The 26,650-nt window shown below is 43.2% G+C and overlaps 1 protein-coding gene and 1 long non-coding RNA gene across 3 annotated transcripts in view; both read left to right on the top strand.

The window, feature by feature from the left end:
* Positions 1-8,695, top strand: part of LOC113952030 — a 37,888-nt gene extending 29,193 nt beyond the window's left edge. For both annotated transcript variants that reach the window (XR_003529356.1, XR_003529355.1), the window contains 3 exons: positions 7,247-7,305; positions 8,013-8,045; positions 8,397-8,695. This is a non-coding gene — a long non-coding RNA (uncharacterized LOC113952030). The remainder of the gene's footprint in view (positions 1-7,246; positions 7,306-8,012; positions 8,046-8,396) is intronic.
* The window catches only part of LSAMP (limbic system associated membrane protein), a 1,002,030-nt gene that overhangs the window by 135,184 nt on the left and 840,196 nt on the right, over positions 1-26,650 (top strand). The gene's annotated exons all lie outside the window — the stretch shown is intronic.

Below are 26,650 nucleotides of genomic sequence, written 5' to 3'. Positions count from 1 at the left end.
GGACATCCTTTCCTGCTGCAGTTTCTTTTGGTAGACTTCAAGACTTTGCGCCCTGCTGTTCACAGTCAGAATAATTTGTGCCCTTCCGTGTGGTTAATGTTGTTGTGGAGCTTCTTTCTTGCTTCTCTATCTCTCTTTTTTATTTTTTTTTTTTCATAGAACAAGATGTTGATGAAAACACCTGCTCAGTTTTGCTTTTCTTAATGAATAATCTGTATAAAATTAAATGGCACCACAGACCAATTACAGCAGGGGAGAGATACAGTGGCTGTGTGCTAAGAGAGCTATCATAGATCACTCCCGCTCCTTAATATGCCAGGAATCTCCTAACAAGGTGTAAGGATGTGGGAATCACTCGGGAAATAAAGATAAGCAGCATCTGTATGGTTCAGGGACATCCACTAACCATATTTTCTCTCTCTATCTTTTTGTCTTCTAGGTAAGTGAAGCTTTGGTTTTCCTATGCAGAAAGAACCAATTGACTGGGGCATGATGAACTGAGAAGGTGATGTGTTCCTTGGCTCAAAGGCCACAGAGAAGGGTGTACAATCTCAAGTGTTCATGGCTCTCCTGTATGTTTGTAAGTGTTTGCTAGAAAAACTTGTTGGAAAAACGGCTGTCTCATGACTGTGTGATCCAGTGATTGGGATAGCTAACCTACATTTCTTTATACCTTGTCAGTAAGTCATTACCTGTGTTGGGATGCTTACAACATACACATGCATGTCGTTGTCCTGGCCTGGGCTAATGGAATGTATCTGCAGTCAAAAGCATATATAATCATTTTTTTGTCACTCTCTTTTGTCCTCTCCCTCAGGCTGGTTTATGAGATCACTGAGTGTTATCCATGCATTCTCTCTTTAGCAGGGGTGCCAGAAGGTTGTGCTGGTCTTGGAACTTGTGCAATTTCTGACTTATGGTGACTGTAGTGCCCCTGTACAGCTGCAGTGCAAGTTTCATGGGAACAGCAAGCTCTAGCAAGTGTCTTTATGTCTGCCAAGCTTCCCATTTCAGATACCATGTTTTTGTGGTACAGGACCTGAACCTGACAAAGTACTTTTGAAAGTATATTTTTATCACTCTTATTTCCACTTGACACTGAAATCCTGATGGCCACATTTGAAATCAAGATTTACGTTTGTATGGACTTAGCATACAGCAAGCTTTAGTTCATTCTTTCACTTTTTGAGTACTTTATAGTTGCATCTATACCTTGTTATGTACTGAGCCCATATAGCTCTCCAGAGAATATCTTTGGGTTTGTGCATTTGGCTTCCAGGATCATACAAATACTGTGTGATTCAGGGAGGCTCCTCCTCTTTTGAAACCCACAGACATTATGTGGTAGACCACATAATGCTGGTCTGGGAGACCAGCAAATAACACGTTTGGAAATCCGACTGTGAGTGAACCACAGACTTTTGTGTATAGGCATAAGTTCTAGTCAAACACAAACAGTGAATAGACTTCATATATTAGTTTAATTCTTTCAGCTTTTCACAGAAGGAGACAGTATTGAATAACTGATGTTAATATACATCATTTCTACAGGGCGTGTACGTGCCTCTGCTTATAATTACAGTGTTGTGCTCCTGGTTATTTAGAGAAATTTTCTAGATTAACTGCACTATTTTGGTGGGTTTAGCTAGTGAAATAAGAACTGCTATTGGTTCTGGATATGTCCAAAACAGGAAGCTTATGATAATGTGGCATTTCCCAAGCATGGTCATCATTACTGAGCATTCCTGTGGGGTATTCCTGCTGTCCCTGCAGAGAAATTCTCTTGGATGACTGTAGTTCTGTTCCAAAACAAGAAAATGAATGAGGAAAAATTTCTCTGTGAAGGCCAGCTGAATAATAGGGTTTGAGAAGCTATGTGGGAACTGAGTAAGTCTGAGATACAGACTTGAACCAGAGAGTAAAGAACACAAGAGAAAAACAAAAAGGATTCATATTTTGTACTGCCCTGATGTTTTCCATCTTGAGTCCACCAGTTTTGCAGCTTTAATATGGCTTTTAATATGTTTTTTTACTGCAAAGATGGTTTTTTTTCATGTTGTATTATCTGGACCAGATATTACCTGAGACACAGATTGTGAGGCTTGTGCCTATTCCATATGTCCTAGAGTCCATGCAGCTGGAGGAAGCTGTCTTTCTATAACATCTGTGTTACTGGCCTGTGAGTGTCAAGTTTTCAAATTTGCCTCTATATCAAGAATTTCCACTGGCCACCTTATCTGAAGCAGTCTTCTGTAGGGCTCTTTGTGGTTTTGGCTAGTCCCTTTCGGATTGAGTTTGCTGCAAAGATTGTTATTGCTGGTATAAAGCTTACATTTCCCTCTGATGAGCTTCAGGATGTACATCACATGAACAAATGTGAAAAATGAAAAGCAGATAGTGTAGTATATTAGCTGAGCTCAATAGGGTTTTCAGCGCAGAAGCTGACAGACCAAAACGTAGCATCCCCACCTCCCTGACATATTAATGTATTCAGATCCCTGTTGCACATTGTAGCCATGACAGATGATTCCAGGGCAGAGACACCCTGTGCAGTGACATCGTCAAAAAGCTGTGTAATTAGTTCAGAAGCTACAGAGCCAGAGAGAATCATCTTCTGTCCGTGTTCAGATGAAGAGTTCAGTGAAGAAATGCTTTTGCATTTGTTGCAGCCAAGTCCTATTGCATAACCAATGCCTCAACATCACAGCTGGGGATAGAAATTTCTGCTTTCCCTCTGGCCTAAAGGAAAAAAAGGAAACTCATGTTTGTTCCGCAGCTGTAAAAGCCACAACGGGGTTTGACAGACTCTTAACACATGGGCCTAGGAACCCAGATCTTCCCTCTGCATCTGTTTCCTCAGTCCACTGTGCATTTTGTCAGTAACAAGAGCAGCTTAGACCCCATTTTTGCTGCCCTCCCAGCAGTACAAGCATGCCTGTCTGCAGATCTGTACTGCTGAGCACATCCAAAACCTCTCTGTAGGAAATCCTCCTCCATCCTCTCTTTTGCTTTGTTACTCTTCAGCCAGATCAGTTCTCTTATCTGATTGATAGCATAGTCACAAAGATCTGCTGTCACAGCCTAGATGTAATACTCATAAGGACAATAATAAGTGAAGGGGGAGAAAGGCTGTGATAGGATTGGGAACATCTTACGTCAGAGACAATTTATTTCCTGGTTATTTTTTTCATATCCTTTATTTTTTCCTTCATAGCTCCTGCTGTCCTTTGATATAATAGTATCCTTAGTCCAAAAAGGCTCAAACTTCACAAGGTTTTAAAAACCATAAATAGATGTGGGATTCCTTTTATTTAGTATCCGGTTCTCCAAAATCTTGGCGATTAGGAATTTATCTGAAAGGCTTAAGCGAGTTTCTCAGTCACATGACCCAAAGAGCTGGCACTTTTAAGAAAACCATAAAGCTGTGGTGAAATTAAATAAATCAGTAGAGTTGCCATTTGTTCAAACAGCATCCTTTTATGGACACCGGGGAGTAAGGAAGAAGTCTTTGCCCAAACAGGAATACAAAAGAAATTGTCATATCATTTATGGCAGCCTCCTTATCGTTATCATTAGAGTTAATGCCATCATCATTTTCCCCAGTGAAAGCAGGGCCTCTGGGGCCTCTCTGCTTCCTGACAGTAGAGACACACATGTGCATATTAATATGCAGCTTTGCTTATGCTAATGGCAGCTATTTGTAACATTAATATTTTCTTCCACTATAAAAAGCTAACAACAATAATAATAATAATGCTTTGTCTTGAGGATTTGAGCCCTAATGTGCTTTTCAGGAATGGCAGGAAAAGACAAAAGCCTCTGACCTAATTTTTTGTATCCTTGAGGGGAAGACCAAATTTGCAGATGGTGTAGGTGCTGAAGTGCTTGCCCTCCTCATAAACGATGAAAAGGTCAGCGGGGAAACTGCTCTACCTCGTGCATAAGGCGAGCAGCAACATCATTCACTGTGATTGCTCCAAATTCCTGCTGGAAGGCCCTATTTGGACTGAATCAGCAGATAGTCTGTGCTCCTCATGGTCAGCCCTCCACCTGGGCTGCACTGCTGAGCAACACACTGGTACTTGCTCTGGGAGATGGAAAGACAGGGGGAGCAACCACTTGTGTCTGGGTACCTTTCTGTTGAATTTTGAGTGCTCTCTGGATGGCTTCAAGGACAGTTTCTCTGACCTCACAGTTAGCAAGCCTAGAACTATGCCTCTGGGCATACCTTCTGCACCTGGATGTGTTGGTGTGGTGTGGCATTACGCATGGATCTAGGAGCAGGTGGCTTGCTTTTGCTCTGAATAAAATATGAATAGCACAGAGGTCTTGTTCTACAAAATAAATCACCATTGTTGATTCTGTTCTGATACTGTCCCACACAGAAAGAAAATTCCAGCTCCAAGTCCTTTTCTGTATTAGTTACCACAGTCACTGTAGAAATAGTTGTAGAAGCCACCCAGTGTCATTCTTCTACATGAAGTGCTGTGCAAATGCAGATCAGGAAGGCTGGGGTTTTCTCAAAGGGCCTCCAGTTTTCTAAGTTCCTCAGACTTTTGGATTTGGATTGCTGAGAGTACCTGTTTTATTTCCAAGCTCCAGTGTCTTCTGTGGTCTTTGCCCATGCATCCAAGTGATGCAAACATCAGGTATAGAAAGCAGAGGGGAAAACAAACAAACAAAAAGTAACAAAAACCTTGTCAGGTTTTCTCCTAGGCTCCGAGATGCCAGCAAACTCTTTGGTGCCGCTGGGGGCAGTGGGGAAATGCCTGCCCATTCTGCAGGACAGGTGCCAGATAGCATGTCATTAACATTTGGTTGTTTGATGCTAGTAAATAAAGAGGGAAAAAAAGTTAAAAAATTTTGCAGGATGAGGAAGACAGACCCTTTCAAAATGTCTGTAATTAATTACTCTGGGAGCATATGATGATATTTAATAGGCCCCTCAGTGGTAATTTTAGTAGCCTTTCCTAATGCCTGACAAATACTAAACATGGCATACTTAATGTTACTTTAATTAAAAACTCTTTAAAGAAAATGTCAGTGATGTTCCAGTAGCCTGAGATTTATTTGTGAGTAAGGGGGAAACTGTTGCTTGTCAGAAGAAAGACAAAGAGATGCCATTTTTCTCTGTGGAACTGTATGACTTGGATGAGGACTTGACTTTTCTTATGTCTTGTTTATTTTGAAGTGTCTGAATCTTCTTCTTCTTGTACTGCAATGGTTTATTTCTGCATTAAGTGCTTACAGTGGTATTTACTATTTTACTTTTTGACCTGAGGGGAGAGAGGGAGGAAGAGATCACACCATCTGTTGAATCCATATATTACAACATTTGGTGAGAGGAGAAGAAACCTACAAGGGAAGAAAAAGTCTCAAGATGACTTCTCTTTCAAAGCTGATATTCAGAGATGTCCCTTCTCAGTATCAGTTGTCTGGCTGCCCCAAGACATGAGATTGATTTACAAATTGCCATGTACCTCAGAAATGACCAGCACTGTCCTCTCCAGTGCACATGCCACAGGAACAGTTTCCAGATACCTGCCCTTGTTTATACCTGCCTCTATGTTCAAGACATTTGGGTCAAGTGAAAGATTACAATTTCATGCTTTTCAATAAAACCTTCCCAGGGGTTAATAACATTCTTTTCTTTAAAAGAAAGCTGACATTCTCTTGAAGCCTCATGGGAGCTGAACCTTTAAGCAGGTATCACAAAATGCGTGACTTATGTCTTAGTCATGTAATGAATTGTACTTAAAGTTTAACATAAACTAAAAATTACACTCCTTTTAAATGCCCTGGTGCAAATAATGCTAAGTTTAAAAATGCCTGTAACTATTCTATTCTGATGTTTGTAGTCCTCCTAGATGACAGCCTCTACACTGTGAAAATCTGTGAGTGAACCTTACAGGAGGTGGAAGATGAGTTGGACTGTCTAAATTCCTAGCCCATTCATTTGGAAACTATAACACTGAGCCCATTGGAGCTTTGTTGTTCTTAAGAAGGAAGCAAGTTGACCTCTGTAGTGCAGTCAAACCTCCAAAAGTAAACACAGACTATAACTGGAGAAGAATTAATGGAGGTGTTGCACAGTCTTTTAGGAGCAGTTAGTTGAAAGGGTCATTGGTGACACAGGAAGCAAGTGTTTCGTAGGATACTTTTGTAAAAGAAGGTGGCTTCAGGTTTCCTTTAAAGAGATGGTCCTGCAGTAAATTCTACTGTTTAGTATCCTTTTTGTAAATTTACTATTGTTGCATTGACTCTAGCAGAGTTGATCCAGTTTTAAACTTTGTGATGTAATAAGTAGAGTCTTCTCCCGAGGTTCTCAATTGGATACTTCCCCTTCAGAGAAAGATCAGTTATGGTTGTAGTAGAAACATGATGAGAAAGGCTCAAGGGTTGTTTAAAATAGCCTCTGAGGTGTATTGATCTTAATGAAAAGGAAAATGTGTCCTCTTGTGTCAAGGAAGATGGGGCTGAGTCTGCTATATGAGGGCATCTTCGTGGCCAGATTTGGTTAGCAAAATCTCTTGTTCTTGCTGCACAGTTCTGTCTTGCATAGATGGAGATGTTAGGTCCATTTGTGTGTTCTCTATGCCTGCACTGGCAGGATTTCCTAAATACCTGTGAAGATGCACAAGGTATTTGTCAAGCACAGTGACATAAAAGAGATGTTGTGGAAAATTATAGCACTGGCAGTTCAGCTCTAAGGAAAGCAGTAAGTCTTTATGAATTCTCCGGTACCTGTGAGTAACACACAATGGATTTGTTCTCTAGGCTAGTGGGTGCCTTCAGGATATAAAGAAAAATGGTACTACAGGGAACATCTGGGTTCACTGGGAAAAAATGCCATTGGCTGTTCAGAACTACTTACTCAAAACTCACTGACAATACAATATTTTTGTGGCTCGTGCCAAAAGATGGTGCAGGGAGAAATAGGTGTAAAATGCATGTGGGAAGGGGCAGTACAGTTGCAAGGGCACCAGTAGCAAAGAGAAAGTGCAAGGTTAGGGGTGAGGTTATTCCCATGTGTGTATTCACCCTTGTGAATGCTCCTTCTGTTTATCAGCCAGCAAGGGATATTCTCGTATTTGCTCCCTAAGATCTGTGGGGTCTGAGCTGGATGAAGCACCTGCCCTTATTTGGAATCTAGGCTCTTGCATAATAATGATGTAATCATCATAGTCATAGTGACAAAGTCTTTCATAGCAACTGATAGGGTTTGTTGCACGTGATACGTCCATAGGTGTATATGAGCTCAAGTCACATCCTTTCTCAAGGAGCCCAAGAGAAGTTTCATCCCAGGTAACTTCTCCCTGTTGATTTCTCCTTGGCTTGGCACAGCAAGCATATGGTACAAAGCTTTTATTGTGCATCAGAGACAGCGAGGATAAGTGATTTGCCCAGTGTAGATCTCTCGGTTTAAAAGAATGCAGGGTTTAGCTTTCTGTCCCTCCACCATACACATCAGCTCTGCAAGAGTCTGTTGCCCCCTCGTGACATGAACTCCCAGACTAGAGCTCATTTGACTCTAAGGTTAATTTTCTTTAGCCACTGGCAGGCTGATTTAAGTGCCAGCTCATTATGATGGCATTCTAATTAAAGCCCCACGATAGCCTTTGACCCTGCAAAATGACTTGGGAGAGAAGAAGCAAATAGGGTGATAAGCTTAGATACCAGCGCACAGGAGGAAATATATCCTGCCTGACGTTTGTGGGTGTCAACTTCGGTGTTATCAGATTGTCCTCTGGGAAGGACTGGTTGTTAGTGTTTATCTCCCTGAGACAAATTCAGCAGCACTGATTTCTCTTGCTTCAAAGGGAGTTGCACCTTCTTCTTGCCAGGAATGGATTTAGTCCTCTGCCTTCATTTTCAAGGTGTATTTTGTGTATTTTCAGAAAAGCTGATCACACCTCTTACTGTGTAGAAGATCAAGTCTTTACTGGGATGTATGAAGTTTTTTCAGGCCTATCTAGGCACAAGAGCTGATCGTTGGTTTTTTTTCTTCTCAGGGTGTAAAAATGGAAAATTAAAAACAGACTCAGGTAAAATATGTGTTTCTAATGCATCAAAGATCCTAGAATGCATTTTTTCTTCTTTTATTACCATGTGACATAGCCTTTGAAAAAAAAGGTCTATGACTGGAAGCCTGGAGGACTGGCATATGAAATCTCATGGTTTTCTGTTCATCAGGGAGGCAAGTTTGTCCTCCATGGAACAAGTGGGGAAACAAGACTGAGAACAGAAGTTTATGCAACGCATTATAGCAAGTCAGTGGCAGAGTGTACTAGAACTTAACTATCTGCAGTTGTGCTTGAGTTGACCCAAAGTTCATTGAAATCATTTAACATTTGTTAAGAGTCAGATCTTTTGATATCTGATATTTTTGTTTGCAGGCGAAGTTGTTATTCTCAGAAAATACTGGTTAAACCTTGTGTGGAGTTGTCCCTATTTCAACAAAGTTTTGCCAGGAAGAATTTCACATTTCCAGGTTTCTTTGGCCTAGCCACGCCAAAGAGGTCACACAGGAGGAGCCTGGAACCTGTAAGCCAAGTTACTCAGCTGGCACTGGTGGCATGGAGAAGGAGCCCTATGGCGAAGTCATCCTTCTGAATCAAAGAGAGCAGTAACTGGAAAACAGAAGGGTAATGTTCCAGAGGAGCAGCTCTAATTGAGGGTGATGTCTTGCTTTTGTGTTTGGTGAGGGTGATGTCTTGCTTTTGTGTTTGGAGCAGAATCGGGAACAGGGAAGGCCGTTATCCCAATGTGATCTTGGCTCAGTCTGGGTGTGGAATAGGAATGCTTTCTTAACGAGTAATGCAGGATAGAAGACTAGTTTTCTGACTACTCCTGAGGATCAGCATGAAGATTGTCCAGATCTTGTGTGCAAGAAGCCACAAAGGGCAGGACTGATTTTCAGAGGAAACAATGGAGAAGTTAACTTCTTGTAATAATGAGGTACTTCAGTAGTGTTCCCAGCCAGCATGTAATCTTATAATTATTGGCTTTTGTGTGTGTATAGTATCCTGTCTGTCTTCCCCTCCTCTATATGCATGCAGGCATGCACTCATTCCTATCTCCATCATCTTTAACTAAATTAGAGTAAAATACTTCATTACAGAGACTTTCAGCCATGAGTGTGGGCCCCAGGGAGTTTATTTTCATACAAATGCATTATGCACAAGGTTGATCTGATCACAGACAATTTGAACTATCTCTGCACCCCCAGGAAAATTCCTTTCATAAATGTAAATGATGTGACACTCCAAAGAACAGAAAACAAGACAGAAGGAGAGGAGAAAAGAAAGAAAGAGTCTTTGTGCTGACGGATAGGAGATTATGGGCAGCCACAGAGGTGCTGGGTCTTGAGTGCAGGATGGGAAGCTGTCAGGGCTCTTTCACCTGCCCTCTTCGTAACTTTTCTATCGAACAGCAAGCTGTTGCAAGGTGCTGGAGGAGCAAGAGTGATGCATTAAGTATATTTGAGATTACAGCTGTTTCCATGGCAACAAGAAAATGCCCTCCATGGCTTTTGTTTGTGTTTTGAGCAAGGAGCCATGAAGTGAAGGTTTGTAAATAGAAGGCAGTGGGGAGAGATGCAAGCAGGGGGCTTTGTGACACCCCACCCATGATACTGACCTGCTTCAGGCACACATGGCTTCTTCTGGTGTGCGGGGGCTTTCTTCAGCCTTGCTTCAGTGGTCAGTTGCAGCTTGGCTTTTGGACTTCTTCTGGGATGTGAGAGATACCAAGAGAGCAAAACCATGTGCTTTTCCAGTTTCTTCATTACTGAGCTGTTCAAATATTGATACCCACAGGACTGGGTGTCCTTTTGTGAGGAGGTGCAGGAGTGAGCTCAGCATGCTTCTCTATGGCATTCCTCTGCCATGTGCCATCATAGGGAGCCCACTCCTGATCCTGCAGGGATCTCCCTGGTACAAGTAGTAAGTATGGAGGGCAAGTTAATCCCCCCTTTCACAAATTATTAATTCTCCACACACAGAAATTCACTGGACAGAAAGATGCAATGTAACTGACACCACTTTGGCTTCCCCTCTCCAGCACTAGCAAGAGCCATCTATTATTAAAAACCGTATTAGTCGTGGTAAGATTGTACCACTCCCTCTCACTGTAGCTGCTGAGAGTTATCTAATTGGTTTTTATTACTGCGCCATCCCTGGGAGCGTGTGGAGCTCAAATACACATTTGCTAAGACATTTGCGTTTGCTCATCCTTGTTGGGGATGCTTTTAGACCGTTTAAGGTTTTGTCAGGAGAATTAAAAAAAGAGGACAAGAGAGAAGGAAACTAAGAGAGACAGTTCTCAGGCTGTAAAGGATGTGGATGGAGACAGCAAGAGGCAGGACCAAGGGATCTCAGTTTGGCTGGTCTCTCCAGGAGCTGTCCTGCTGGACAACCGATCTCTTTGTTCCCTCCAGCAGACAGCTACTCCAGTTTTCTTTTTCCCAAAAAGAGCCACGCTCTCTAGGCTCCTCAGTCACTTGAGGTATTCACTAGCTGGTCCAACTTTGTGGTGCTTGCACACAGAGCAGTCCATAATGTGTGCCATTCTCCCTAGGCAGTATCTTAGGGATTAAGAGCCCTGTCCTGTTTCACCCATGTCTCCAGCAGTGGTGATCTCTCTGGCTTCCCCATTGTCCTTTGCTCTGCTTGCTACCAGCGTTTGCACAGCTCCATCTGGATGGGCAAGGCTTGCAGGGAGAGATGTGCTGGCTCTGTGACTAATGTATTTGGGTAACAGAATGCCACACAAATTCAAAGGTGTTTCGGTACTGGGAGCTGCCATGAGGCAAGTGGTGAGATTTCCAAGTCCTCCCAAGCAGCCTATGTGTCTCTGTTTTTTAAATGAGTGGATGTTAAGGAACTCAGCCTGGTGAGGCATTTCTAGGAAAGAAAAAAAAAAATAAAATCTTTCTGACCCTTAAATCTCCTAAGTAGTTTTACACATTTTGCACTTGGAGTCCTTAGCAATTGACAAAAATAAGACTTCTTGTGCAGTGTGATGTGAATGCCTTTTGCATATGAGCTGCCTAAGCAGGAAAGCATGGAAGTTGGATTCACATGCTTCACATAGCCATTAAACAAGCCGTGTCACCACTTGTTCCTTTCAGGCAGGGACATTCTGGTTTTTGTGGTCACTGATCAAGTGAAATTGTTTGTTATGGATGGGTTGGTATGTTCATTCATTGATATCACAGGCATTCCTGCTGCAGATGGAGCAGAGGTGGCTTAGCCAGGGCATCCAGTTGTTAAGCAGGGCAACTTACCTCCATGTTTTGATAGTTTTACAATGTCTGGGAACAGGCACTCACATGCTAGTGAGAGCAAATGCATGTATTTTCAGGGGTTAACCCCCAACGAGGCACTCTGGGGCTCCTCACACATGCAGTGTAAAGGCTCTGTCCTGCCTGCTGTGTGCGGGCTGGCAGGGTATCCTTGCACTGGGAACTCTGGCAGGTTTTCCTGCCCCCTCCTGCAGTCTCCTGCTGAGTGTATTGGGTGAACAGGTTTCCCCCTTTCCTCTCGGAAGGAATTTTTTCAGCCTACTTCGCTTAGCCTGTCAGTGTTTCACTTAAGCACACAGAGGATGTTACTCTTCCTGTGGTGCCTGTTGTGCTAATGGGATACATTTAAAGCCAACTCCACTGTAATTTCATTTTCCTTAGGGATAGAAGGGGAAAGTACTTTCTCCTCAGAGCTAAGTCCCTACTGCTCACTTTGTGTCTCTCTTGCAGAGTATGCAGCTCGGTTATTTCTCTCCCGGATACTGAAAAATGCCGGCAGGTGGGAGAGCCCTGGAGAAATCCTTGTGGATGCACTGCTGCTCTGCACTACCCAACATAGGCTAAGCCCCATCTTCTCTTCCTGCAGCAGCCTCAGTCATGGCCTCTCCCTGGTGCCCACTGTTTGTTCTGTGATAGTGGACCATGCAGCCTACAGTGGGCTGCACCTTCCACTACAAATCACCCAGTGCAGAAGCTTGTGTTATAATCCTCTAATGAGAGCATGTTGCCCAGCATGTCACACCAAAGTGCTCCCATTTGGCTTGGATTTTGTAGGTTCTGACATTTACTGTATCAAATCATTTGGGAGCTTCCTGCACCAGCAAGTGGCCCCTTCCCCACATAAAGCTGTTGCAGTTGCAGTGGCTGAGAGGGAGGGTAGATCTCAGGGCATAAAAGAGAGGGAGCTGCTGGCAGGGCTTTTCCCCAAGGGTCTCATAGTTCTATAATTTAGTTCCCCCTCAGTCTGAAAATCCTGTGTCAACCTTCAGGGTTTACAGAGAAACTTGTCTGCTTGCTGGGGCACCCAGGGCTGGCTGAGATGGATGGGCAGCCAGGGGAGGGAGTGTTGTTTTTCTGTCTGAACAGTTGATGCTTTTCTGTTGTGTGGGTTGGGATATTTGCTGGATTTGATTTTGGCTTGCTGTATTGTTGTTTATTGAATAGCTTGGAGGGCTGTATGTAACATTAAAATGATTGGGCCTGCAAGGGGTGCTTTTTTTTTCTTTTGCATTTAAAAAGAAACCAAAATAGATGAGACATTTTTCTCATAATCAAAGATCACACCTAAATCAAATGCTTTAGACCTCACTCTTCTCCTACTCCCCCACTTCCCACCCCTCTCCCCCTCCTACTCACATACAAAGTTCAGCTGTTTGGGAATACAGCTGAGAATTTTCTACTGTCTGCTAAGCATGAACTAAACCTCTTTTCCTGTCTCTTTTAAAATAAACAACCTATGAGGTGAAACACACCCATGATCCTTGCGGCTGTTCTGTAGCTGGCACTCCTCTGTAAGTACAGTGTAGGTTATTTTTGAATTACCCTAAACAGACAGTTCCTCCTCTCAGAGGTCAAGGTCAGGGCAATGATCACCACGACCCTCTGTTGGCACTTCTCCGTTGGGAGTGAAATTAGCCCGCACTCCTCTCCTGCTCCTACTCCCTACAGCCTGTTATTAAACAAGGACAAGTGGGTAGCTTGTCTATGTCTGTGTGTGAGAGCGCGACTCTGTCACCTGATGCATACAGATGGCTTATTAACCAATTAATTCATAGGACTAAATTGGTTAAATCAAACTAAATGACACCCAATTGCTGTACAAGGGTAGAAATGGATTGGAATAAGTGTTTCTTAAATGCCAGCCGCGTTGAGAAAAGGAATGAGTAGTAGAGGGAGGAGGGGAGCTTATGGAGGAGTGGGGACAACAGCAGACACTGGCAGGCAGCATGAGCAGAGCCATCCAGGGCGTCATGTCCTAGGGAAGGAAGTGGCTCCTGTACTCATGGCAGTTTGTGCTGCCAAGAAGTCAGATCACTCTTTTTTCTAATGCTACTTTAGGGCTGGGAGTGCCTCTGGAAAGGGAGCCCCAGCCACAGCCTCACTCTGTGTCCTGGGCATAAGGAGGCATCTTCTCAGGTCCCAGACTTTGGTTAAAGCACAAGTCATTAACTGAGCTATTATTATTTGATTAGAGCATGAACTGTTATTGTTAATTTGCCTCGGGGGTGAGGGTTGGATTTTTCAGAAGTGCAGTCTACCTCCTCCTCTGCCTGAAGTCCATTGAAGCAGTTATGTTCGTCATTCTGGAAACTGTGGTTCTTTGTCCTTTCTGTAACCAGGCACTACAACTATACACAGCTGTAAAGCTGCTGTGTGCCTCACCTGCAGCATTATCACCAGTTCCTTTGAGATGCTTCTCTCTATGTTTTCCCTTGGTGGCATTATTTATTTGGAGATGGGGAGGGGTTGACCTTAGCTGGTTGCTACCTGACCACCAAGGCACTCTATCACTTGTCCTCAGAAGGACAGGAGAAGATGACTTACCAATTACTATCACAGGCAAAACAGACTAGACTTGGGAAAATTAATTTAATTTATTGCCAACTAATAACAGAGTAGGATAGTGAGAAATTAGAACAAAACTAAAAGCATCTTACCCCAGCCCTTCCTTCTTCCCAGGCTCAACTTCACTCACAACTCTTCTCCCTCCCCCACGAGCAGCCCAGGAGAATAGGGAATGTGAGTTGCAGTCAGTCCATAAAACTTTGTCTCTGCTGCTCCTTCCTACTCATGTTCTCCCCCTGCAGCAGTGTGGGGTCCCTCCCATGGGAGACAGTCCTTCAGGAACTGCTTCAGAGTGAGTCCTTCCCATGAGGCACAGTCCTTCAGGAACAGACTGCTCCAGCATGCATTCCCCATGGGCTGCAGCTTCTACCAGAAAGCTCGCTCCTGTGTAGGCTCCACTCCATGGCTACAGCTCCTACCAGGAGCCTGCTCCAGCAGGCATTTTACAAGGGCTACTGCTTCCTTTAAGGCAGATCAACCTGCTGGATTGAGGGGTCCTCTAGAGGCTGCAGGGGAATCTGCTCCACTGATTAGACCACCTTCTCCCCTCCCTCTTCCATGATCTTGATGTCTGCAGGGCTCTTTTTCTCACATTTTCTTCTCTCTCACAAGCTGCTTCAAGGTGGTTTTTTGCTCTTAACTATGTTGTTGCAGAGGCACCAGTATCACTAGTGGGCTTATCTTTGGACAGTGGCAGGTCCATCTTGGAGCCAGCTAAATCATGATCTGTCCACCCAGAGAGCAGCTTCTCCTGTCTTCTCACAGAAGCCACTCTGCAGTCTCCCTTCTCCCTCAACCTTGCTGCATCAACCCAACAGAGTACGTTACAAGAGACTTTGTTCTTCTGCGTAGGATGGCACCCCTTTTGCTTTTTTCCACACTGGATGCTGACCTTTTGCTCTGTATTGTAATGTAGAAGATGGACTTGATAGGATTAACTGGATGACTGGGAGTGGGAGGTATTTCTCCTGATCCCAGTTCAATTTAACAACTACTGTGATATGTAAGAGCCATAACTGATTTGGAGTAGTGGAGAGACTACAAAAGAAAGAATACAAAGGCAAGAGTTGTGCATTAGAAACCACTCCGATAGCATTTTATGTTGCAGTCTGAATATTTTGCCTGCCTCAAGGCTATATCTTCTACTGCCATATCAAAACTTAGGTTGCATGTTCTGTTCTACCAGAGCTGGTAATCTGAGGGAGATTTCCTGCCTGTTTCCCTTGGCAGGAGCTTCATCTTGCTAGTCATGAACAAAGGAGTCTGTGGCTCCCCTTAAGGTGTAGTAGGGAGATGATCCACTGTGGGAATATGGGAGATGCCAAAGTATAAGTCCTTCCATGAGGCAGAGTCATCTAGAAACCATTTATGGCAGTTTCCTTCTAGCAGCATCTTTGTTCAGCACGACCCAGGGTGGACTCTTATGTTGATTATCAACCTTATGGTCCCTTGGTCAATGCTGTCTGCCCCAGGCAGCACTGGAAAACTGTATCCATGTGCCCAAGGGCATGAAGAGCAGGGGCCACTGGCCATGGAGGTGCCAGGACAACGCTTGCTTCTGGAACTGGGACAGCTGCTTCCTCATGGTGGACAGCTCCCTGAGGTTTGCTTTGGGCTGGTGCTGTTTGAGGGACAGTTGGACTTGCTCTATGCAGGGTAGGGGCAGTCTTTGTCTGGTAGAGGACATTCTGTTGCATAAAATGTCATCTCTGACAGTGCTTGGAGCAGAAGAAAGGGATGAATTCTTTAATGTGGGGCAGGAGTGGAAGGTGTGTTTTAGTGGTTATCACCAGGATCAGCTGAGAAAAGAATGACAGCATGCTTTACCAAACCCTGCAAAATCAGCACACTCATAGCACACTCCACAGTGAGAAACAAAACCTCACAGCTCAGAACATGTGCATGTACATGCACACACACAGAGTGCATGAGCACAGAGGACATACCAAAAGCATGTGCACAGCTCTGGCACCTCTGCTTGTGCACCATTAACAAATTACACACAGACATAGCCTGAAACATATGCGTCCATGGAGTACAGCCCATTAAAAAATGAAACCTGTGCATATGCAAAACTGCCAAGAACACATTCACCAGCACCCTAATACTAGCTGTGGATAACCACCAAACACATGCCTGACTATTATGTCAGTGTTAAAATTGCTCTTCTTCAGTTGCTGCAGCAAGATAAAGTCTCCAAACCCATCATACTGCAGCATCTTTTTCAAGGCTGCAGTATATAGAGGGTGTATAAAACATTGAATCATTTAGGGGATTTAAATTTTTATTTTTTTTTTGAAAGAAGAATAGGATTTACACTTCAGCTAGTGGCCGAACAAATGTTTTGTGTGCTGAAGCCAGGACCACTGCTCTAGTGCATTTGATATGTATATTTTGTGGCCTTTTTACCCCCCTTAGAATCATGTTCCTAGGTAATTTTTTATTCTTAGAGCACAGTGTACTCCAAGACCTGTAAAACAAGCTTTTCCACCCTTTCATTAACATTTGCCCTAGCAAGATCCCTCACTTTCCCTTAGCCCTAATAGCCCTTGCTGTCCTCGCAAAATCAGACTGAGGGAGGGAGTGCTTTTCCTATGTCCAGAGGTGAAGTAGTAAGTTGTATGTGGTTCCTGCTCAGTGAGAAATGGAGCGAGACCAAATTTAGCCATGCACCCACAGACAAGCTGGACCTCTGAAGTCTTCTGTGTGGGACTGTGTTTTCCCCTCCCTTCAGTGCTCTACCCCATGTACCTGTTATCTGGAGGCTCTAATCATGCACACTGGTTAACTGGCTAAGTACACTGTTTCACAACCTGTGTGCTGTGTTGGTCTATTTTAGTTGGCAATAACTTTCTGTGGTCTCACAATGCCATTTTAGGGGAGTGGGATGGCATGCAGTCTGGGCAGGTTGTTTCCTCAAGCTCTGCACTGTACCATGGTCAGTCTGTGCATAGATTTCATCCCTTTCCTGTGCCTCAATTTCCTCATCCCTTCTGGACCGATAACAGTGCTGATTCATCTCAGAAGGAGCTAGAAAGGCTTAGTCATAAGTATTAGAAGATACTTTGAGGTCTCTGACAGATAGATAAGCCACTGATATCCTCTAAACTATTTTCCCCTCTCCACCCCATTTTTAATGATCTGGACTGTGTTGAAATCTGAAGCAGACGCAGGTTAATCTCAGTACATTTTTTGTTTTTTACCTTTTATTAGCACAACTCTGACAGTTCAGAGTGCTTGCATGGAGTACATATTTTTTATTGTTTCTGTGGTCCAGAACAGAACAACTTTAGACACAAAGCAGCAGGCCAGGGTAATAAGAGAAGAAAAAAATTTAATTAAGAAGAAAGAAGAAAAAGAACTCTGTTTTATCGCAAAAATGGAAAGGCTGAGGAGTCTTGTTGATGTTTCTCAGTGTAGTTAGATAGGTCTGTTATTGCCAGTCTGAGAGAAAGCCAAAAAGATTTTTAAGTTCATATAAGCAACAGAAAGTTTTTAGGGATTCTGTGAACTGTATGACAATGGTCTTTGGTCTGCTCTGCTTCAATTACATTCAGACATGTAGCTTGGACACCTGCACAACCACTTTCCCTTAAGCTGTTCTCCATTTGCAGTCAGTAGTACTCACATGATGAAATGAGTATCAAGTTTGGAAATGGCTTTGCCATTAGGTTGGATAGTGTAGATCCTTTTAGAATTCCTTGTCTACAGCTTGAGTGACATCAGGAGGATCAACAAGTAAGTGTGAGGGAATGTAGTATGTGAATTTCTGTGGAGGTCTTGACAATCTTTCTGCCCCCATCCCAAAGAAGGGAAAATCTTTTGGGGAAGCAATGTCAGGATTCAGCCCTAGAGGGAAGTACGGTTCCCTCAGCTTCCCTACCTCTCCCTGGGAAGCTGAGAAGGAGAAGGAAGGATCTGGAAAACTGGAGGATTAAAAGACTTGTCCTCAGTCGGTACTGGTCCTCAGACAGTCACCTCCTGTTGATCTCTTCTGAATGCACAGCACTCCTGCAAGTGAGTACCCTGAGACAGCAAGGAGCATTGAAAGTATTTTGTGAGATCAAATCTCTTGTGCCAGAAATGTCCTTTAATTTGTTAATGCTGTGGTGCAAAAAGAGGGGAAAACATCCCTCTTATGGCTTTTCTGCCCTTGTCTTTGAAAGATGTAGCAGGACTCAGGTATATAATCATGTCCAGACAATATAAGGTACATTCACAGCAAATGCAGGTCTAAATGTTCATTCCCTTACTTTGAGAATTTATTGAGTTGGGGGTTTTGTCACTGTTCTATGGCCTTTAGCAAACTGTGTGTTTTGGCATTAAACACAAAAGTTCTCAGTAAAATGGCAGGGGGGTTTGAGGGGTTGGGTGGTGGAGGGAGACATCTTTTTATGGTAATCAACGTATTTTGGTCTGAAAATGTCTGTCAGCAGGATTTCACATCTGTGGGAAGAGTTTTTAAAGGAAAAAAATATTTAAGTATGTATTGTTTTTTGATCAAGTCAGAGATAAAGCAGTGTTGACTTTCCATTTTATTGGGAATTGCTTACTAGTGCTGTCTTGCTTTGTGATAGCTTTGAAGCGCATTGTATTTTCTCAAAGCACTGGATGACTCCAGGGACAGATACAAAATTTCAGTTGCAAGGAAGAGGAGAGAGACTACCCTGCATCTGAGATGTAGGAGACCAAGATGCTGTTCTCTACAGTGCCATGAGCTTCTTCTGTGACCCTGTAGAAGGTGCTTGACTTTTTTTGCCATTGGTTTCCCCATTTGTGAGCTGGAGAGGGTTCAGCTAATGTATTAGTAATGTTGTGAGGGTAAACTGAGTCAAATCTATGAAATTCTGCAGTGAAGTGGTCCTTGGGGCTGTAGGCAGGCTGAGCAGCAGTTTTGAGAAACAGCTGTGGCAGATTCAGTCTGTCTACTGGAAGCTCAGTGATTTGTATTTACATGTCAGTCTTCTGAACAGCAAATCGAAGAGCCTGGGAACACCATGATCTGCATTGCAGTCCTGGGAAAATGAGTCATGGAGTGACTGCATGGGCTGGCAAGGTCTGTGGGGAGGTGCTGAGAAGAAACATGAGGAAGGAATGGCTCCCACCTTGCTTTCAGATGGCTACAGTGTGCTGGCAATAACCGTTCCTGAGCTCATGGCAGCGGCTGTCGGGGGATCAGTATCTGTGTAACAAACTCAGCTGTGCATCACAATAGTGACACTCTTGTCAGGCCTTGGAGTATAAAGTACCTCCTCCACAGTAGGTGGGGATAACTGCAGTTTTGAGAGGGGGCCCTGGTGTGCTGGCCACGCATGCATTGCTGAGCTTCCCAATGTGGATTTTTAACTTGGGCTCACTGTGGCAGCATCATTTCCACTAGAGAGGTTTTGAGCACTGCTTGTCTTGGGCAACACCAGACAGTGTTTAATGAAGAATGAAAGAAGCAGGGCGTTTTGTATTGTGCTTTTTGGGGAAAAAAGTGTCCCTGTAGGAGCACTGAATAGCAGCAGGGATGGACACCAAGGTACTGGTCCCAGTAAGCTAGCATTCCCAGTTCTCAGCTTTTGACTGCGAGATGGAGGAGGGTAAGTAACAACATCCTTTTCATCACTACAATGTGAAGACTGTGCAGGGAAGGAGAGGGCAGTCACAGCTCCCCATTGCCTGACTATGACCAGCAGGAGAGATGTAGTATCCAGCCACACTATGAATACAGAATTAGAAAGTATGTGGGTACTATTTCAAATGCAGTTGGGGGTTTTTTTGCAGTCTGTACTTCTTCCTAAGGCCACAATACAGCTCCTTCATAATCCTTAGTCCCAACCTGCCCCTCTCCTGCTTCCCAGCAGAGCAAACACTGAAGCACAGTGAGGCAGCTGGGCACTCAGCCTTTCCTCCCTCACTCCTTCTCTCCCTGCCAGTTTTGTCCTTCCTTGCACACTGTGGATGAGTTCTTTGGGGTCTTTCTTTAACTTAACATGCGTACCCAGCACAGTACAGTGAGGGCTTGCCCCCCTGGTAGGATCTGAGTGGATAATGATGGTTTGTGCCTTCATTTCTGCTGAGTCTGTGGGCTGTGGTGGCATTTTGTCAGCTGCATACAAGGCACCTCTGCCTGTAGCTGGCATTGTCACCTGGAGTCCACACCTGGAGCTGCTGCTGCTGTGTTGATCTGCCGTGGATTTTTTGTTTGTTTGTTTGTGCCAATAATGGAAACATCATAGTACCTGCAAATTATGGGAAAAAAAAAAAAAAGAGGCAGCAGTAATCTCCTCTCTCTCTCTCTAGTTTTTCTCCTCTCCACTGAGACAGAACTAAATAAAATGCTTGATAAAATTTAGGCTTTATGTGTGTGAGAGAGATACTTATTGTGGTGAGCTGGGTTGAAGAAATGAGATTTGCATAGATATGGAGGGATAAAAAGAAGAGAAGATTGGGAGAAGAATGCTTGAATACTGAATACCTGAAAATGTATGGAGCTGAATGTATGCCTGAGAAAACTGTCTGGACTTTGTCCGAGTTGTATTCCCTTGCATCAACTCTATTCTTAGACCTTTGTTTTGCTTTTAAATCATATTATTTATTTTGTCTAACTCCCCAGGTGTATCATTTGAGGGTGTTTTTTCTCATTAGGGTGTGAGAGGATAGAATTAGTGTTCACTGTCCTATAGGTAGGTCACTGCTGCAGACATCCTGTCGTGCTTAGAAGGGTGATGGTAGGGCAGTACTTTCCTAGACACTTTGGACAAGGAAAACACCCATTGCTCATGACAATTAGAATATGAGGAAGCCCTGAGAAGAAACCTGTCGTCACAAAATTTTCTGGGCTGCAGGCAAATGGTAGGAAATTCACCAGGTCCTCAATTTTGTGGTCATCCTCAGCTCTGGAGGAACTGACCATAGGCCAGAATCAAAGACTCTAGCTGGACCACGTAGCTTCCTCTTCACAGCAGCACCTGCCTTTTTGAATTGTACCCAGGACTGTCATGGCAGAATTCTCTAGAAGCTGAAAAGATCTTGAGAAGACCTTTTCTTCAGGACATTTCAGTTCTTCCATGTTGCAGCTGGTAGTGCATAGGCTGGGAGGTCTGACATGGAGGTTTGATTTGGGTCTGATACTCATTTGATTCAGAAGCCCAGCTGTCATGATGGCTGGGAGCAGATATTTCAGGGAAAAGGAGGGAGGTGACACATTTGGGTAATCTGATCCCATGCTAAGTCTCAACCCTAGCAATGAGAGTGAGGAGCTACTTTACTTTCTGAAGCTTTAATGTGTCTTCAAAAATATGCTGTCAGTCATTGTCATAATTCTGGATGTTGTGATATGTCTCATTCCTGCCCCTTCTGGAATACTGTGAGAGTCTTCCTTTCAATTATTTTCTTTAGCTTCCAGTCCCAAAGTCTAATAATGTAACATGGGGAGAGGGGAAAAAAATGCAGAAAAATAAAGGTATTCCAGCACCTTTGAATTCAGCTTTTCATTTAGCTGAATGCCTTTATAGTCCTTATTTCCTAAGCTTGGAAAAAAGTCTAAGCTGATGAAGAAAGATAGCTACTTACTTTTCATGTGCATAGGTGTTCTGGAAAGCATATCTGTGATCTCTCCAGGACAATCTGAAACCTAAGAATTGAACACATGAGGATATTTCTTCCACCTGGCTGTTGGTGCTTTGTGGCCACATCTTTGGTTCCTATATCCAAGCAGAAAGAAGATTTCTTCCAGCTCAGCCCATATCTGGGCTGCCCCATTTGCAGTCTTTCCACATGATAAACGGGCTAATTAATTTACAGGGCAAAATGAGAAAAGGTAAAAAAAGGAGGGAATGGGGGAAAGGAGCAATTGACAAATTGAAATGTCATTTCCCAGGCTGCAGCTTGACTCTGCTGCTCCTCCTGTCTACCTCCCACCCTCTAGTTTTTCTCCTTTGCCTTTTGTTTTTTTATTTGGTTATAAAAGACAGGATGTAATTGAAACTGGCATCAAAATCAAACAGCATGACCTTGCCAGGTTTCTTCCAGTCCCACCACAGCATCCTTGCTGGCTGAAAGAAGTAAAAGAGGGTGGAGGGGGAAGCGAGGGAGGGGAGCAGCACAGGGAGTCCCCTGACAACTTGGCTGTTTGCATGCCTGTCTTTCAAGGGGTTCTCTTCTGTACATCTCTTATTTATTTAATTTTTGTCCAAGGCAGCCAAAGTGCTTTGGGGACCTGAGAGGTGACAGCAGAGCACACCAGCAGCTTTTTCTTAGGAGCTGACATGTAAAACTGCTGTGGGAACTGAGCAACGCAGTCTGCCAGCTCGTGAGAGTGGTGTCAGCTTAAAGGAGCTGGGAAAACGCAGGCCTCAATGCCTTGACCTTCTTTGCCTGTCTGGAGCTAGAAGGAGCAGTCTCTTATTTACAGACTCAAGATGCGTGGCTCTGGCTGTGCTCCCTAATTCTGCCCTGTAGCATCACCCCTTCCAGGTGACTGAGCCAAGAAAACTCGTGTCTGAGAGCCAGGCATTTGCTGGAGTTCAGATCTCCCCATGAAGAAAGCTTAATGCCCAAATTGTCTACAGCCCATCTGCTCAAAAGAAGGTCTTGTGCTCAGGAGGGCTGGTTGCTGCAGTGTATCCCTGGCTGGGTCCTCAGTGAGCACTTGAGGAGGGGCCTGTGTGCGTGTCTTTCCTTGCTCTAACCCTTTTCTTTGGCAAGAATTCTGACAGGCTGGGAGATGTACTGCACTTCCAGGCGTTTCCATATTCCAGAGGGGAAGCAGTGCAGGGTGGCTAGGTACAATAGGAAGCACCCCTTGAGTTCTAGTATGGAGATGCTGCTGCCTGGATGCAGTGCCCCTAGAGTAGGGATAAGCAGGGCCCTGATGCAGCCCAGGTTTGGAATTGTGACGATCTCATTGTGAGAGGCAGTTAAAATGTGAGCTCAGGGCACATAAAACAGCAAGAAATAAATCTCCACTAAATCAGTCCCATCTTTGGTGCCCTCACAGGCAGCCAGGTCTCCGGTGATAGCTGTTACGAACTGGAGCAGGGAATGAGGATGGAGGAGTGCTGCAAGACCTCAGGGGAGAAGACAGCAAGCCTGAGGCCGTTGAGAAGCTGGGTTTGGAGCAAAGAGTGCTGGGTGGGATTGGTACGAGCTATATAATAATATGTCTATCTCCCTCCTCCATTCTGTTTGTACACTGCATGCCCATTAGGTCACTCTGAGTTTACACAGAAACTGCTGAGGTAAAAAAATAATAAAATATACATATATGTATCTTATAAGTCTGTATTTCTATGTTCTAATATAAATGAAATATAGGAAATGTGAGAGAATGGAGCTCTCATAGGAGAATAGGTGGAGAAGCTTGAGTCAGCAGAAGCAGAGCAGAAGGACAGCAGAGGTTTATGAAGGCCTTGATACCACCTCGTTGAAGGCAGTGATTTGTGAGCTCGTGGAGATGAATAATACAATTTACTTCAGTTCTTTCTTTGCAGACTTAAGCTGAATTCCAGCGTTATATTTGAGATACTTTTGGTACATGATGAGATAGAATTTTCTTTTGGGAATAATTCAGACACGATGCCGTGTTCATTCGCAGTAGGAGTGAAGTTTCCATGAACTTCAGATGGATCAGAATCGGGCCTTTCAGTGAACAAAAACATCTTTAAACTATTATGTGCCTTTCTCTGCTAATGCTGCTTTGTTATGGCTTGTATTTTTTGCAGTTATCATATAGTTTTCAATTTGCCATTTCTTTATTTTCTTTTCCTAAACATCTCTCACTTTCAGTTCATCAGATGCTAGTGTCTTACTGCAGATTTGGGCTGTACACCAATGACTCTCCTGTATAAACATTTGCAGAATTATATTTTTATTCCCCTGAAGGAGCCCTTCCTGAAGCCAAAGAACACCCTTCTACCATTAGTATCAATGTAATTAGTGAGATTTCACCCTGTGCAAAATGCTAACCACTTTTGCCCTGCATGAAGCACTTACTGGTAAATAATGCAAACTGTATTTTTATGAACATAAGTTCAAATTTGTCAATGAATATGCTTTGTTTGCACTTAATTCCACTTTAATATCCCCCCTCCGCACATATTTGACCAATTTAATTTTATGGAAAAAAAAAAAAGAAGAAAAAAAGAAGTTCAGCATTGTGGGAATATTTTTAGAAACTGAATTGTAGATATTCCACTGAGAATATTCAGTGTAGAAGGATTTGTTCATTCGTCCAACCTTAGCAATTGTCACAGAGAATCAGTCTTGAAGTCCCCTGAGCCCTGATTTGACCTATCAGAATAAGCAGCATCAGATTTTCAGCTGAAAGGTAAGGAAACCACTGCAGTTGGTGGATAATATCACATATTTATCAATAGCAATGATTAGTTTATTCCCTAAAGCATAAGGTAATATAGTCCATGTCATCAGCACTGGTACTTTATATTTGGATGTTTGAGTTCTCCATGTAAATATGCAATTCTGTGCTTCATTTTATTAAATTCTTGGCTTTAATGTAATTTGCCAGTAAGTTCTCTTGCCTAAGTTCAGTGTTTTGTTTAAAATAATTCACCAGTAAATTTGTAATCGCCACCTTTCAGCTTCATTAACTGCTCATTTTTTCTTGAATTATGAAGAAAGAGAAAACTAGGTCTTCACCTCCATTCTTTATATTGTTCACTACATTATAGACTGTTTTCACACCTTCTCTTATTTGTCTTCTCTTTGATACAAACTGCCCCCCCCCCTTTTATTCCTCTTTCATGTGTGCATTTTTCCACTCCTGTTATCATTCTTGCCACCTTTCTAAAGAGAAGGTTGAAACAATGCATTGTTACTTATCTGGCCACTAGTCAAACCATCTGGAATTTCAGACTTCACCTTAGAGGGGGAAAAAATTGGGGAGAGAAATCCATCAAATAAATTGGAAAAACAAATACATTTACTGAACTCACCATCTGGTAGTGCACATTCCACCAGCAAAACAAAAAAAAAACCTCACCAAGCTAAATTCAACAAATCAATTATTCATTGTGAATTATTCACTAGCTTTTATTCCAAACACTGCCAAGATGTGTTTGTTTATTTTTATTTGGAGTATAAAAAAATCCATGGCAACATTGCTGTTTGTCTGTGTTCAAGCACAAAGAGCAGACCTGCACTTCTGTTCTGGATGCCTTTATTTAATCAAAGAAAAAGCAGCAGAACAAGAAAGAACAAAAGCAAAGTTCTCAGAAGAGAAAATAACATGTGTCCATAAAACACTTTTTCACTGTGTATTATAAAATGGTAGGTGTTCCGAGTGACCAGACAATTTCAGAAATACAAACGTGAAAAATGCAGAAAGAGAGACTTTATCTGTTACATCTGTATTACGGCAGCACCTGGCACAAGGAGGGTTTGCACCATAGCTAAAGAAAACAGATGGACTGATTTTTACTGAAAAGGAGCTAATAAACTGGCGTGACTACAGGTCAGGGTTTAGTTGCACTATAAAACTGGGTAGGAGAGGATGGGAAAAGAAAGAGTTTAAACAGGTAATATGGGAACAGGAGGGTTAGGAGCATCCTCATCTAGTGGGGAGCTGCCATGTGCTTGGGTACAAGCTCCTGCTGGTGTTGGTCTCTCTTAGTGCCCCAGGACTGCAGTGTGGATCTGACCATAGGACTGCAGCGTGGATCTGACCATAGTCCAAGGAAATGATAATGTATAATCTGCTCTCTGGTTTGAAGGCTTTTGCAGAGCAAGACTGTTTGGGGACTGGGAGAATTGGGCAGCTCTGGGTGATGTGGTTAGATCTGAGGAGTCAGCAGAAGGGACAAGGTGAGAGCTGGCCATCCATGGCTCCCAGTCCCACTGCTCTGTTGGAAAGCACAGCAGTAGAGGAGCTGTACTCTCATTCTCTCTTCCTTCCTGTTTGATGTTGTTTTTTTTTTTTGTCCCAACTTAGTTACAGCTAGCAACTAATTAAGCTCTTAATTGAATATTGGCTGAAGAGCAGTCAGATAAGTGGTTCGTGTTAGGAAACCAAAGGAAATAAAAGTGTGCTATGACTTACACTTTATATTGATTGTAGTTTCCTCCCATATAAGATGCTATAAAAGCATTGGAGGCAATCAGAGCATTTTTCCATATGTTTGCACAGGGCCATGCACACAGCTTGGCTCCTTTGGCTACTGCTGCCTTTGGAGACCAATAGTAGCATTATGATGTGCAAACATCCCTTTGCAGGTGCTGGTCTTGGAATCCCAGTGCAGGATTTGTTATGTTGCCTCATATGAGAGGTTCAGTTCTGACTGTGTGGGGGTATTGCACCAGAAAACCCCATTGCCTTCATCCAGTAATGAAATTAAGTCATTCACTGATATATTTTCAGAAATAGGGCAGACAGAAGCTCTCACTTGGGAACATACTTTTCTCTATAAATTTTTGTTCCTATTTCTTCCATGTATAAGAAAAAAAAAAAAGAAAAAAAAAAAAAAGCCTGGACCCAACTAGCTTTCATATGCGATTTTTATACCCCTTGATCAGTGCCTGGCTGGTCATCAATTTTATGCCTGCAATCAAATGACTAGCACAAAATGTTCCACCATTAAGCTGTGGACAAAAATGCTGCTGTCTCAAATTGTACCTGGATAAGAAGTACGGATTCTTACTGATAAAGCAATACTCCTGTTTTGAATGTATGCTACCTTTTTAAAACTGTGGCCCAGATTTTGGGAACTAAGGTTAGAATATTCAAAGCAGTGGTATTTCCCATCTGCTGATGTTCTCAGCTATCAGGTTGTTGCACTG

Source organism: Corapipo altera, unplaced genomic scaffold (assembly GCF_003945725.1).
Source record: "Corapipo altera isolate COAL_440 unplaced genomic scaffold, ASM394572v1 61, whole genome shotgun sequence".
In the NCBI taxonomy this organism is placed as follows: domain Eukaryota; kingdom Metazoa; phylum Chordata; class Aves; order Passeriformes; family Pipridae; genus Corapipo; species Corapipo altera.
The sequence above is the reverse complement of the archived record's forward strand: the minus strand, read 5'-3'. Positions and strand labels throughout refer to the sequence as shown.